General features: G+C 43.6%; 1 long non-coding RNA gene across 1 annotated transcript in view; it reads left to right on the forward strand.

Annotated features, from left to right (window-relative positions):
* The first annotated feature begins 550 nt into the window (after positions 1–550).
* Positions 551–14,983, forward strand: part of LOC116480642 (uncharacterized) — a 42,169-nt gene continuing 27,736 nt past the window's right edge. The window contains exons 1-2 of the long non-coding RNA XR_004251338.2: positions 551–879; positions 974–1,177. This is a non-coding gene — a long non-coding RNA (uncharacterized LOC116480642). The remainder of the gene's footprint in view (positions 880–973; positions 1,178–14,983) is intronic.

Genomic DNA, 14,983 nt, shown 5'->3' on the forward strand with positions numbered 1-14,983 from the left:
TAATTTCTTAACAACTCGTAGAACACCTGAATTCAGTCCCCTTCCTGGGGGAAGTACCAAAGGAAATCCCGCCTTTCCCGGTTTCTCAAGGCTGGATTGTGTAAACCTCCTGGGTCTCTGTCTGTGTCTGAGCGGCTGCTCTGCCAACACTCCACACAGCCCTGTGTACTAGGCCCAAGGCTCCTGTGACTCAGCTCATGGGAGGATATCCTGATTTCTTGGTTGCAAGGAACCATGGGAGAAAAATGGTTCCTGGGGCGGGGTCACACACTCACTGCTTCCCTTGGCTGTGCGAGAAAGTTCCTTTGGCTCTGTTCCGATATGGCGTGGTTCATCACCCAACCCTGTTTTCTTTGTTCTCCTGGGTCAAGTTGTTTGCCTAGTCAGTCCCAATGTGAGAACCTGAATATTTCAGTTCACGTGTTTATCGTGAAATTCACTGTGACTTTAATTCAGTGGAAGGCAGCCGCTTCTAATTGGCCATGTTGGCCCGCCCCTTCCACGTCACCTCCTATAAAATGGCTGCCCTCTCCAGGTATTACACCATTATATATCTTTACCTGAAACCTACAGAACGCTCATTACACTTTTTGCGGGCTCATTTACTTCACTTATAATGAACGTGGCCATGGAAATGCTAGTGGAGAAAGTGGTCAATTTTCTGATGGATGTGATAAAAAAATGGTTTGCCGACCAATCAACGGCATATGTCTCAAAACTAGTAAGGAGACTCTTAATTGCTGGGTTGAAGTCTCTAATCAAGAAGATGCTCAACTATGTATTCAACAAAGCAGCTTCCTTGCTTCTGAGATGCTTCCAAACAACATCTTATATTTCCTGAAGATGATAATGCCTGGACAAGCAGCACAAGTCATTCAGGTTTACTTTCGGTTCATAAATCCAGCAGGATATTCTCACAATTGTCAGGAAACCTTATCGGTGAATGAGTCGTGCATGTTTCCTTTAATTTCAGGAGGAAGAGGGTAATCCGGAAGAGTTTCCCGACCTACTCTGCTGCTGTGATTAAACAACCACCAGGAAATTTGGATGACACTGTTCTCCTGAGCTCCTCCCTTTCCTTGGGGAAGAAAAGCATTGAAACTACAAAAATAAAGTGTTATTTGGCTGGAGTGAGGTCTCATGACTGTTTATGCGGTGGCTCGCTGCTCATGACGGGGTGAGTCTCTGGGTTGTGCACTGAGGAGGGGAGGCTGTCAATCTAGAAAAAACCCATTGCATGGGACACCTCCATGGGTTCTGGGGGGCTGAGGATGAGGAGCCAGACTGGGTCTAGGGAAGGAGGAGGTTTCAGAGGGTGAAATTTGGGAAGTAAATCCTGGGGGTGTTTGAAAACTTCCTCCCTCAGAAGGAGAAGATTCAGGGAAGAATAAGGACAAACCATGGGTCCCTTGAGGGGCATTTACTAACTTAAGAGGACTCTATCGGGAAGCAGAGTGACAATGGCCTCCTTGAGGACTGAGACCCCTGGATAAATGAGGCCCAGATCCAGATCCAGTCCATGGGAGATGGGACCTTCAAGGGACATATTTTGGTTGGGACAGAGGAAAAGTGCAGCTCTGCAGCTGCAGAGGAAGCCCTGGCAGCGTGAAAGCGACCTTGGAGGGGCCCTGTGCGCTCTGAATGCTTCTGAGGCCCATCCCCTGTCCCCGCCTCTTTTTCTGGATTTTTCGGGCTCCATGGTCGCCGCCATCTCCTGAGCGCTCCACGCTGCCACCTACAGTTTTCTCTTCTGGGCTCCAAGTACTCCAAAACCTTTTGGATCTGTGCCCCTACCCCTGTTTTTAGCATGTGTTGGGACTCCAGGTCCCTGAAGGTTTCTGGCCTGAAATCCACCTCCCCAGCTGTGTGGATTCTGCTCTAGAGACTCCGCACTCAGCAAGGTTCCCAGGCCCCTGAGGAACAACCGAGTGGTCTGTGCACTTCAGGGCTCCACACTCGGCAAGGTCTTTCAAGCCCTTTGGGTCCCCTCCTCAGTTTTCTTCACATGTCTGGGCTGTAGTCACTCTATAAATGCCAGGATCTGATCCCTACCCCAGTGATTTTTTTTGAGTTCCCTGAGTGATGCTGTCTGAATAGTCATCCTGAGAGTGATGGGACCTTTTGAATTTGCGGCAAGTTTTAGAGTAGTGTGAGTGGCCTGAGATCGCAAAATTGGGGCTAGCATTGGATGTGAGGTTAGGCTGGTGGAAAAATTTGCCCAGAACCTGAGGAGTGTGGGCTCACTGTGGATGGTTAGGAACAGCACAGAATTGCACGGATGTATAGCTTTGGGGTAAAGAATAACATGGTGCAGAAGTGCATGTATTAGTGTGTTCACGCATTGCTATAAATAATTACCTGAGACTGGGTAATTAATTATAAAAACTCAGGTTTAATTGTCTCATGGTTCCATCTCATGGTTCCACAGGCTGTACAAAAAACATGATGCTGGCCATCAGCTCAACTTCTGGGGAGGCGTCAGAAAACTTAGAGTCATGGCAAAAAGCACAGGGGAATCAGGCTCATCTTCAATGGCCAGAGCTGGAGTAAGTGGTAGGAGAGGTGCTGCACACTTTTGAACACCCAGATCTTTTTAGAACTCTATCCCCAGACAGCACCTAGAAGATGGTGCTAAATTATTCAAGAAATATCCACCCCCATGATCCACTCGATTCTCACCAGCCCGACCAGCCCCACCTCCACCATTGGGGATTACAATTTCACATGAGGTGTGGGCAGGGACACAGATCCAAACTCGATCAGTGGGCGTCTTGGACTGGGTCTACTATAGAAGAAGAACCAGGAGCTGACTATCATCCTTAAGACTGCCCACGATGGCCAGGCAGCGTGGCTCATGCCTATAATCCCAGCACTTTGGGAAGCCAAGGTGGATGGATCCCCTGAGGTCAGGAGTTTGAGACCAGCCTAGCCAACATGGTGAAACCCTGCCTCTACTAAAAGCACAAAAAATTAGATGGGTGTTATGCCAGATGCCTGTAATCACAGCTACTCCAGCGGCTGAAGCAGAATTGCTTGAACCTGGGAGGTGGAGGTGGCAGTGAGCCCCAATCGCACTACTACACTCCAGCATGGGTAACAATACCAAAACATCATCTCAAAAAAAAAAAAAAAAGACTGCCCATGACCACTGCACCAGTGAGAGGGACACCAGCATGGCTAAGATCAAGTGCTGGACATTCTTCGTAGGTCAGAGATTAAAGCAGGCCACACTGTTACAGATATGGGCTCCATTCATAGCACCAAATTGGTGAGCAGATGTGGGAATGGCAGAGGCCCGCACTTTGCCATCAATGCAAGGTGGGCATAAGGAGCTGGCACCAGTGCCAGAGTGCATCAGGGGAGGACTGCTTTGCAATATCTAGTACTTACCTCTTAAGAGTATGTTTCATTAGGGACAACAGATATAAATGGCAGACAAGTGTGTCCCTTCATTAACAGGAAATAGAAACCATCAAGACGAACAGAAAGCAGATATCAGCAGCCCTCATATAAAGTCATCACCCTTCATCCAGTTAAAACCTGAGACAGTTCTCACACAAGAAGGTCTAACTCAAAAAGAGACTGGGTTCTCATGAGGCAGGTTCGTGCAAAACCAAGAGAAGTATAGAAGTTTGGGATTCTCCAGCTTCCCTTGGAAAAGACCTACAATCATTTGCTTAGGTAACTGAGCACTGAACAAAGGTGGATATTGTTATCTTTCAGAAGCTGTTGGCCGTGAAGGTCTTGTTGGCTTAAAACCCATGGTTTGGAAACATCACCATGACCCCTGTTAGAGTAATGGCCTAAGGGCGAGGGTCAGGAAATTGATGGATTCCTTGCCAACTTCTGCCTCTAAGTGAGTGCGCTCTGTTCATGAACCTCTCTCCTCTATGGTTATGTTCCCAGGATCTCATGTATAATCAGGAGTCATAGACTTAGAAATGGGAAAAATACAGTGTTTCTGTGGCCTGTGAGCTGTGACCTATAATTTAGGAAAAAACCAATTGCAAATGGGAAGCCTAAGTCGATCAATGCTCACCCAAGACAATATAATCAATAAAAACCCATATCAAATCCCAAGGCAAATTATTTCCTGTATACAGATGGCAGAGATGAGCACCACCATCAAAAACTCAGGGACCAGTAGTGTTGGTCTGGTCATCTGTTTCATGGAATTCACCAGTCTGGTATCTTCAAAATCCAGAAGGATGATGGCAGATGGCAGGAGACTAATGCAAACACCATCAGTTGTACCTCCACTGTAGCAGCAGTAATGGATGTTATTTCTTCATTTTAATATCCAGGGAGGGAGAAGATGACATTATTCCAAATATTCTAAACACCCTGTGTGTACAGCCTCGGTGATATTTTTTGTAATATCCGCAGGGGAGAGAATTATATTACTCCTAATATCTCAGGGGGCGTGCCCCCTCTGTGATAATGTTCCTAATACCCAGGAGAGGATAGGATGATATTACTCTTAGCATCACAGGGGGTGTACACCCCACTGTAATATTGTTTATAATATCCGCGGGGGGGGGGAGAGAATGATATTACTCCCAATATCGCAAAGAGTGTACACCAACCTGTGATATTATTTGTAATATCCATAAGGGGAAGAATAGTATTACTCCCAATGTCACAGGAAGTGTACACCCTTCTGTGATATTGTTCAAAAGATCCAGGTAGGGAGGGGATGATATTACTCTCAATATCTTAAACACCCTGTATGTAAACCCTCTGTGATATTCCTCATAATATCCAGAGGGAGAGAGGATGATATTACTCCCAATATTGCATGAGGTCTACACCCCACCTGTGATATTGTTCCTAATATCCAGGATGGGAGAGGATGATATTACTCCCAGTGTCGCAGGGGATGTACACCCTCTCTGTAATATTATTCATAATATCTAGAAAAGGAGAGGATAATATTACTTTCAACATCGCAGGAGGTGTACGCCTTCCTTGTTATATTGTTGCTAATATCTAGGGAAAAAGAAGATGATATTACTACCACTATTGCAGAAGGTGTACACACCCCCCCCGTGATATTGTTCCTGATATCCAGAAAAGAAGAGGATGATATTACTCCAAATATTGCAAGGGGTGTACATTCCCCCTGTGATATTGTTCCTAATATCCAGGAAGAAAGGGAATTATATTACCCTTAATATTGAAGGGAGTGTGCCCCCCCGTGATATTGTTTCTAATATCCAAGAAACGGAAGGATGATATTACTCCCAATATTGCAGGGGCTGTACAGCCCCCTCCCGTGATATTGTTCCCAACATCCAGGGGGGGTGAAATAGTATTATTCCCAATATCATAATGGGTGTACACACCTCTCGTGATATTGTTCCTAATATCCATGGGGGAAAGGATGATATTACTCTTAATATCTCAGGGGGATGTACACCCTCCCTGTGATATTGTTCCTAATATCCGGGATGGGAAAGGAAGATATTGCTCCCAAAATCGCAAAGGGTGTATACCCCTCTTGTGATATTGTTCCTAATATCCAGGGGTGAGAGGATAATATTACTCCCAATATCACAGGGGGTTTACACCCCCCTTCTGATATTGTTCCTAATATCCAGGAAAGGAAACGATAATATTACTGTGAACATTCCAGGGGGTGTCCTCCCCTCTGTGATATTGTTCCTAATATCCAGGTTGGAGAGATGATGATATTTCTCCAAATATCGCGAGGGCTGTACACCAACCCTGTGATATTGTTCCTAATATCCACGGAGGGAGAGGATGATATTACTCCCAATATCAGAGGGGATGTACACCACCTTTGTGATATTGTTCCTAATATCCATGAAGAAAAATGATGACACTACTTTCAATATCGCAGGGGATGTACACGCCCCCTTTGATATTGTTAGTAATATCTAGGGGAAGAAAGTATGATATTACTCCCAATATTGCACGGGACGTACAAGCTTTCTGTGATATTGTTCCTAATATTTAGGGGGAAAGGGGATGATATTACTCCCCGTATCGAATGGTGTGTACACCCCCGCTGTGATTTTTTTTTTTTTTTTTTTGAGATGGAGTCTTGCTCTGCCGCCCAGGCTGGAGTGCAATGGCGCAATCTCAGCTCACTGCAACATTTGCCTCCCAGGTTCGCACGATTCTCCTGCCCCAGCCTTCGGAGTAGCTGGGATTACAGGCACATGTCACCGTACCCAGCTAATTTTTGTATTTTTAGTAGAGACAGGGTTTCACCATGTTGGTCAAGCTGGTCTTGAATTCCTGACCTCAAGTAATCCACCCGCCTCAGCCTCCCAAAGTCCTGGGATTACAGGTACAACTTTCCCTGTGATATTCTTCCTAATATTCAGGAAGAAAGAGGATGATATTACTCCCAATATCGCAGAGGGTGTACACTCCGCCTGTGATATGGTTCCTAATATTCAGAGAAGGAGAGGATGATATTATTTTCTATATCGCAGAAGGTGTACACCTCCCTCATGATGTTTTTCCTAATATCCAGTGGGGGAGAGGTTATTAGTCTCAAAATCACGGAAGGTGTAAGCCCCCGTTTGATATTGTTCCTAATACTCGGGGGTGGGAAGAGAATGATATTACTCCTAATATTGCAGGGCATGAACACCCCCACTGTGATATCATTCCTAATATCCAGAAGGTGAGGGAATGACATTACTCCTAATATCGCAAAGGGAGTACACCCCTTCTGTGATATCGTAAATATTCTGTTACACCCCCCTGTGTTATGGTTTGTAATATCCGGGGGGAGAGGGTGATATTTCTCCCCATATTGCGGGGGATGTACACTCTTCTGTGATATGGCTCGTAATATCCAGGGAAGAAAAATGTAATATTGTTCCCCATATTGTGGAGAGTGTACACCCCCATGTAATATGGTTCGTAATATCCAGGAGTGGAGAGGGTGATATTGCTCCTTATATCGAGGAAGGTGTACACATTATTGTTATATGGTTTGAAATATCCAGGGGAGGAGAGAGTGATATTTCTCCCCATATCGCAGGGGATGTAAACCCCCCGTGATATGATTGGTAATATCCAGGAAAGGAAAGGGTGATATTGCTCCCAATATCGCGGGGGGGACACCCCCATGAGATATAATTCATAATATCCATGGGAGGAGAGGATGATATTGCAGCCCATGTCGGGAGGTGTACACCCCCCTGTGATATGGTTTGTAATATCCAGGAGGAAAGAGGGTAATATTGCTCTTCATAGCGCGGGGGTTGTACAACCCCTGTGTTATGGTTCATAATATCCAGAAGTGTACACCCCCCTGTGATATGGTTTGTAATACCCATGGGGTTAGAGGGTGATATTGCTCCCCATATCGCGGGGGGTGTACACCCCCTGGGATAGGGTTCGTAATATTCATGGAAGGAGAAATTTACATTTACCCTCATATCGCGGGGTGTGCACACCCCCTGTGATATGGTTTGTAATATCCAGGGGAAGAAAGGGTGATATTGCTCCTCTTATCGCGGAAGGATCACACTCCCCTGTGTTATGGTTCATAATATCCAGACGGGAAGAGAGTGATATTGTTCTTCATATAGCGAAGCGTGTACAGCCCCCCTGTGATATGGTTCATAATATGCAAAGGGGGAGAGGGTGAACTTGCTCCCCATATCACGGGGGGTGTACTCCATTCTTTGGTATGGATCGTAATATCCAGGAGTGTAGATGGTGATATAGTTGGCCCTATCGGGAAGGGTGTTCTTCCCCCTGTGATCTTGTTCATAATCTCCAGGGAAGAAGACGATATTACTCCCAACATGGCAGGGGGTGTAGAAGTCCTGTGATATTGTTTGTAATATCCAGGAAAGGAGAGGATGATATTACTCTCAATATCGCAGAAGGTTTACACCCCTATGTGATATTGTTCATAATATCCAGGGAAAAAGAGGATGATATTACTCCCTACATCGCAAAGGGTGTACACCCGTTTGTGATATTTTTCGTAATATCCAGGGGGAGAGAGGAGAATATTACTTTCAATATCTCAAGGGCCGAAAACCCCCACGTGACATTGTTCGTAATATTTAGGGAAGGAGAGGGCGATATTACTCCAAATATTACAGTGGGTGTACACCCCCATATGATATTGTTCCTAATATCCGGAAGGGGAGAGGATATTATTGCCAATATCGCAGAAGGTGTACACCTTCCTCTGATATTGTTTGTAATATCCAGATGGGGAGAGGATGATATTACTCCTAATATCGTAGGGGCTGTACACCCCCTTGTTTTATTGTTTGTAATATTCAGGAGAAGAGATGATTATATTACTCCCAATATCGCAGGGTGTGTACAACACTCTGTGATATTGTTCATAATATCCAGGGGAGGAGAGGAAGTGTGCACCGCCCCCCGTGATATTGTTCGTAATATTTAGAGGTAGAGAGGATGATATTAGTCCCAATATTGCAGGGTTAGGGGGTGTACACTTTTTGTGATGTTGTCGTAATATTAAGAAGGGGAGAGGATGATATTACTAACAATATCGCAAAAACTGTACACTGCCTGTGATATTGTTCATAATATCCAGAAGAAGAGAGGATGATATTACTCTCAATCTCACAGAAGATATACACCACCCTGTGATATTGTTCGTAATATCCTAGGGGAAACAGGATGACATAACTCTCAATATTCAGAGGGAAAAAGGATAATATTACTTTCAATATCGCAGGCGGTGTACACATTCCTGTGATATTGTTTACATTATCCAGAATGAGAGAAAATATTACTCCCAATATCACAGGAGGTGTACACTCCCCTGTGATGTTATTTGTAATATCCAGGGAGGGGAGAGGATGTTGTTATTCCCAATATTTCAGGGGGTGCACACCCCTCCTTTGATATTGTTCCTAATATTCAGAAGAGGAGAGGATGATACTACTTCCAAAATCACAGGGGGTGTACATTCCCTCTGTATTATTGTTTCTAATATTCATGAGCGGAAAGAAAGATATTACTCCCAATATCACAGGGGTGTACACCACACTGTGATCTTGTTCACAATATTCGGGGGGAGAGAATGATATTACTCCCAATATCAAAGTAGGTGTACACCCCCTTGTGATATTGATCATAATATCCAAATGTAAAGACGATAACATTACTTCCAATATCGCAGGCGGTGTACACCTTTGAATACTGTTCATAATATTAAGATGGGGAGGGGATGATGTCTCTCCTAATATCGCAAAGTGTGTACACCCCCTGTGACATTGTTCCAAATATCCAGAGGAAAAAAGGATGTTATTACTCTTAATGTCTCAGGGAGTGTACACCCCCCTGTGCTATTGTTTGTAACATCCAGAAGAAAGAGGCTGATATTACTCTTAATATCGCAGGGGGTGTGCACTCCCCTGGGATATTATTCGTAATATCCGGGGGGAAGTGAATGATATTAATTTCAATATCGCAGGGAATGCACACCCTCCTGTAATATTGTTTGTAATATTCAGAATGGGAGAGGATGATGTTACTTGCAATATCATAGTGGGTGTGCACCCCACTTTGATATTGTTCGTAATATCCAGGAAAGGAGAAAATGACGTTCCTCCCAATACGGCAGGGGGTGTACACCACCTATCATATTGTTCAAAATATCCAAAAGGGGATAAGATATGTCTCCAAGTATCACAGGGGGTGTACACCCCGCTGTAATATTGTTCCCAATATCCAGGGGGTGAGAGGATAATATTACTCCCAATATCACAGGGCTTGTACACCTCCCTTTTGATATTGTTCCTAAAATTCATGGGGAGAAAGAATATTACTCCCAATATCACAGGGGATGTACATCTAACCTGTAATATTGTTGCCAATATCCAGCAGGGAAGAGGATTATATTACTCCCAATATCACAGGGGGTGTACGCCTCGCTGGGATATTGTTTCTAATATCAAGGGGGAAAAAGGATGATATTACTCCCAATGTCGCAGCGTGTGTACATCCTCTTTGTGATATTGTTCCTAATATCCAAGAGAGAAGAGGGCGACATTCCTTCCAAAACTGAAGGGCGTGTACACACCCGTTGAGATATTGTCTCTAATATCCAGAACGAAAGGGGATGATATTACTCCCAATATTGCAGGGAGGTACACCCCCTCTGTGATATTGTTTCTAATATCCAGGAGAGGAAAGAAAAATATTAATCCCAATATCACAGGGGGTGTACTTTCCCCCTGTAATATTGTTCCTAACATCCAGGAAGACAGAGGATGATACTATTTCCAGCAGCACAGGGCATGTACACTCCCTTGTGATATTGTTCCTAATATCCAGGAAAAGAGAGGATGATATTACTGTCAATATTACAGGGCATATACACTGGTTCTGTGATATTGTTTCTAATATCCGGGGGCGGAGAAAATGATATTACTCCCAATATTCCAGCGGGTGTACACCCGTTCTATGATATTGTTCCTAATATCTGGGGGAGAGAGGATGATATTATTGTCAATATCACAGGGGATGTACAGATTCCCTGTGATATTGTTTCTAATATTCACAGGGGGAGAAGGGAATATTACTCCCGATATCGCAGGGGGTGTACACTCCCCCTGTGAAGTTGTTCCTAATATCCAGGGGTTGAGAGAATGATATTACTCCCAATATCGCAGGCGGTGTAAACCCCCTGTGTGATATTGTTCCTAACATCCAGAGGAAAAGATGATGATATTATTTTCAATATCACAGGGAGTGTACGCATCCCTGTGATATTGTTTCTAATATCCAGGGGAGGAGAGGATGATATTATTGTTAATATCGCAGGGGGTGTACCCCACCCTGTGATACTGTTCCTAATATCCAGCGTGGAAGAGGATAATATTACTCCCAATATCGCAAAGCATGTACAACCTTCCTGTGATATTGGTCCTAATATCCAGGGAGGGAGAGGATGATATTACTTTCAATATCACAGGGGGTTTACACACCCCCTGTGATATTGTTCCTAATATCCAGCGGAAGAGAGGATGATATAACTTTCAATATCGCAGGGGTTGTACAATCCCCCTGTGATATTGTTCTTAGTATCCAGTGGGAGTTAGGATAATACTACTTTCAAAATTGCTGGGTCTGTACCCCATCCCCGTGATATTGTTTCAATATCCAGGAGGGGAGAAAGTAATATTACTCCCAATATCTTAGAAGATGTACACCCTCCCCATAATATTATTTCTTATATCCAGGGGGTAGAGGATGATTTTACTTTCAATATCACAGAGGGAGTAAACCTTCCCGGTGATATTGTTTTTAATATTTAAAAAGAGAGAAGATAAAATTACTCCCAATACAAAGGGGGTGTACCTCTGATATACAAAGGGTGGTGTATATCTGATATTCCTTTTTAATATCCAGACAGAGAGAGGGTGATATTACTTTCAATATTGCACGGGATGTATAAATCCCTTGTGTTATTGTTCTGAATATACAGGTGGGGAGAGTATGATATTACTCCAAATATCGCAGGGGGTTTACTTTCCCCCTGTGATATTGTTCCTAACATTCAGGGAGGGAGAGGATGATATTACTCTTAATATTGCAGGGGGTGTACCCACGCCTATGATGTTGTTCCTAATATCCAGAGGGGGAGAGGATGATATTACTCGGAATATGACAGGGGGTGTACACACACCCTGTGATAGGGTTCCCAATATACAGGGGAGAAGGGGATAATATTTCTCTCAATATCGCAGGGGGTGTTCATCCCCCTGTGATTTGTTCCTAATATACAGAAGGGGACAGCATGATATTGTTCATAATACCGCAGGAGGTGTACAATGCCCTGTGATATTGTTCCTAATATCCAGGCGGGGAGAGGATGATATTACCCCCAATATCGCAGGGGGTTTTCACTTTCCCTGTTATATTTTTCCTATGATCCGGGTCGGGGGAAATGACATTAGTCCCAATATCGCAGGGTGTGTACACCACTCCCCCATGATACTGTTCCTAATATCAAGGGGGAGAGAGGAGGATATTACTCCCAGTGTCGCAAGGGATGTACATCCTCCATGCGATGTTGTTCGTAATATTCAGGAGAAGAGAGGATGATATTACTCTCAATATCGCAGAAAGTGTACACTCAACCTGTGATATTCTTCATAATATCCAGGGAAGGAAACGATTATATGACTTTCAATATCGCTGGGAGTGTACATCCCTTTTGTGATATTGTTTCTAATATCCAGGAAGGGAGAGGATTATATTACTCCCAGTATTGCAGGCAGTGTACACCTTTTTTGTGATATTGTTCCTAACATCCAGAAAGGGAAAGGATATTACTCCCGATATTGCAAGTGGTGTACATCCCCCTCTGATATTGTTCCTTATATCAAGGAAAGGAAAGAATAATATTACTCCCAATATCGAAGAGAGTGTACACCCCTCCTGTGATATTGTATTTCATATCCATGGGGAAAGAGGATGATGTTACTCCCAATATCGCAGGGGGTTTACACCCACACTGTGATATTGTTCCTAAAATCCAGTGGAGGAGAAAATAATATTGCTCTCAATATTGCAGGGTGTATACACCCCCCCCGCGTTATATTGCTCCTAATATGCAGCGGTGGAGAAGATATTACTTTCAATTTGTGCAGGGAGTGTGCACCCCCCTGTGATATTTTTCTAATATCAAGGATGGGAAAGGATGACATTACTCCCAATATCGCAGGAGGTGTACATGCCTGTGATATTGTTCTTAATATCCAGGGAGGGAGAGGATGATATTACTTTCAATATTGCAGGAGCTGTACACCCTCTGTGATATTGTTCTTAATATTTAGGTTGGGAGAAAATGATGTTAGTCCAAATATCGCAGAAGGCGTACACACTTCCAATAACATCGTTCTTAATATCCGGGGGAGAGGGTGATATTACTCCCAAAATCTCTGGGGGTGTACACCCCTTTGTGATATTTTTCCTAATATCCAGGGAAGGAAACGATGATATTACTGTAAATATTCCAGGGAGTGTACACCTTCCTAATATCCTAATATTGTTCCTAATATCCAGGGGTGGGAGAGGGTTATATTACTCCCAATATCGCAGTGGGTGTACAACCCTCCTGTGATATTGTTTCTAATATCCAATCGAGGAGAAAATGATATCACTCTCAATACCACAGGGGGTGTACACCTTCCACATCATATTGTTCCTAATATTCAGAGGGAAAGAAGATAATGTTACTTTCAATATCGCAGGGGTTGTACACAACCCCTGTGATGTTGCTCCTAGTATCCAGGAAGAAAGAGGCTTATATTACTCCCCTTATAGCAGGGGGTATACACCTCCCGTGTAATATTGTTCCTTATATCAAGGCTGGGATATACGTGGGGGGAAGGATGATATTACTCCCAATATCGCAGGGGTTATACAACCTTCTGTGATATTGCTCCTAATAACCAGGGTGGAAGAAGATGATATTACTCCTAATATCGCAGGAGGTGTACACTCCCCCGTTATGTTGTTCCCAATATGCAGAAAAGGAGAGGATGACATTACTGCCAATATTGCAGGGTGTGTACACCACCCAAATATTTAGGGGGAGAGAGGATGATATTACTCCCAATATCGCAGGGGGTGTACACACACACCCTGTGATATAGTTCTTAAAATCTAGGGGAAAAGAGGATCATACTTCTCTAAATATTGCAGAGGGTGTACACCCCCCTGGGATATTGTTCCTAATAGCCAAAGGGGAGGATAATTAAATTACTTTTAATATCTCAGAGAGTGTACATCGCCCTTGTGATATTGTTCCTAATATCCAGAGCAAAAGAGAATGATATTACTCCCAATATCTCAGGAGTGTACATTTAACCTGTAATATTGCTCCTAATATCCAGGGGGAAGAGAATAGCATTACTGCCAATATCGTAGGGGTTGTACACCTTTTCTGTGATATTGTTGTAAATATTTAGAAGAGGGAAAGAATATTACTCGCAATATCGCAGGGAATGTATACTTCCCCTGTGATATTGTTCTAATATCCAGAAAAACAGAGGATAATATTACTCCCAATATTGCAGGGGGTGTACACCCCACCTTGTGATATTTATCCTAATATAAAGGAAGGAAGAGGAGGATATTACTTCTCATATAGAAGCGGTTGTACACCCCCCTTGTGATATTGTTCCTAATATTCAGGGAAGCAGCGGGTGATATTACTTTCAATATCACAGAGGGTGTGCAGTCCACCTGTGATATTGTTCTTATATTCATGGGGGAGAGGATGTTATTATGCCTGATATCGCAGTAGAGGTACACCCAACAAGTGATACTGTTCCTAATATCCAGGGGTGAAGAGGATGATATTACTCCCAATATCGCAGGTGGTGTACACCCCCCATGATAGTTTCTAATATACAGAGGGGGAGAGGATAATATTACTCCCAATATCGCTGGGGGTTTACACCTCCCTTGTGATATTGTTCCTAATATCCGAGAAAGGAAACGATGATATTATTGTGAATATTCCAGGGGGTGTACACCTGCTTTGTAATATTGTTCCTCATATCTGGCGTGTGGAGAGGATGATATTACTCCCAATATCGCAGGGGGTGCACGCCACCCCTGTGATATTGTTTTTCATAATCAGGAGGGGAGAGGATGACATTACTCTCAATATGGCAAGGGGTGAACACCCCCTGTGATATTGTACTTAATAGTTAGGTTGGGAGAAAATGATATTAGTCTCAATATCGCAGGGGTGTGCACTCCCCCTGATTAAGCTGATTAGCAACTTCAGCAAAGTCTCAGGATACAAAATCAATGTACAAAAATCACAAGCATTCTTGTACACCAACCACAGACAAACAGAGAGCCAAATCATGAGTGAACTCCCATTCACAATTGCTTCAAAGAGAATAAAATACCTAGGAATCCAACTTACAAGGGATGTGAAGGACCTCTTCAAGGAGAACTACAAACCACTGCTCAATGAAAT

The sequence above is a fragment of the Hylobates moloch genome, unplaced genomic scaffold, assembly GCF_009828535.3.
Source record: "Hylobates moloch isolate HMO894 unplaced genomic scaffold, HMol_V3 SCAFFOLD_13, whole genome shotgun sequence".
NCBI lineage: Eukaryota > Metazoa > Chordata > Mammalia > Primates > Hylobatidae > Hylobates > Hylobates moloch.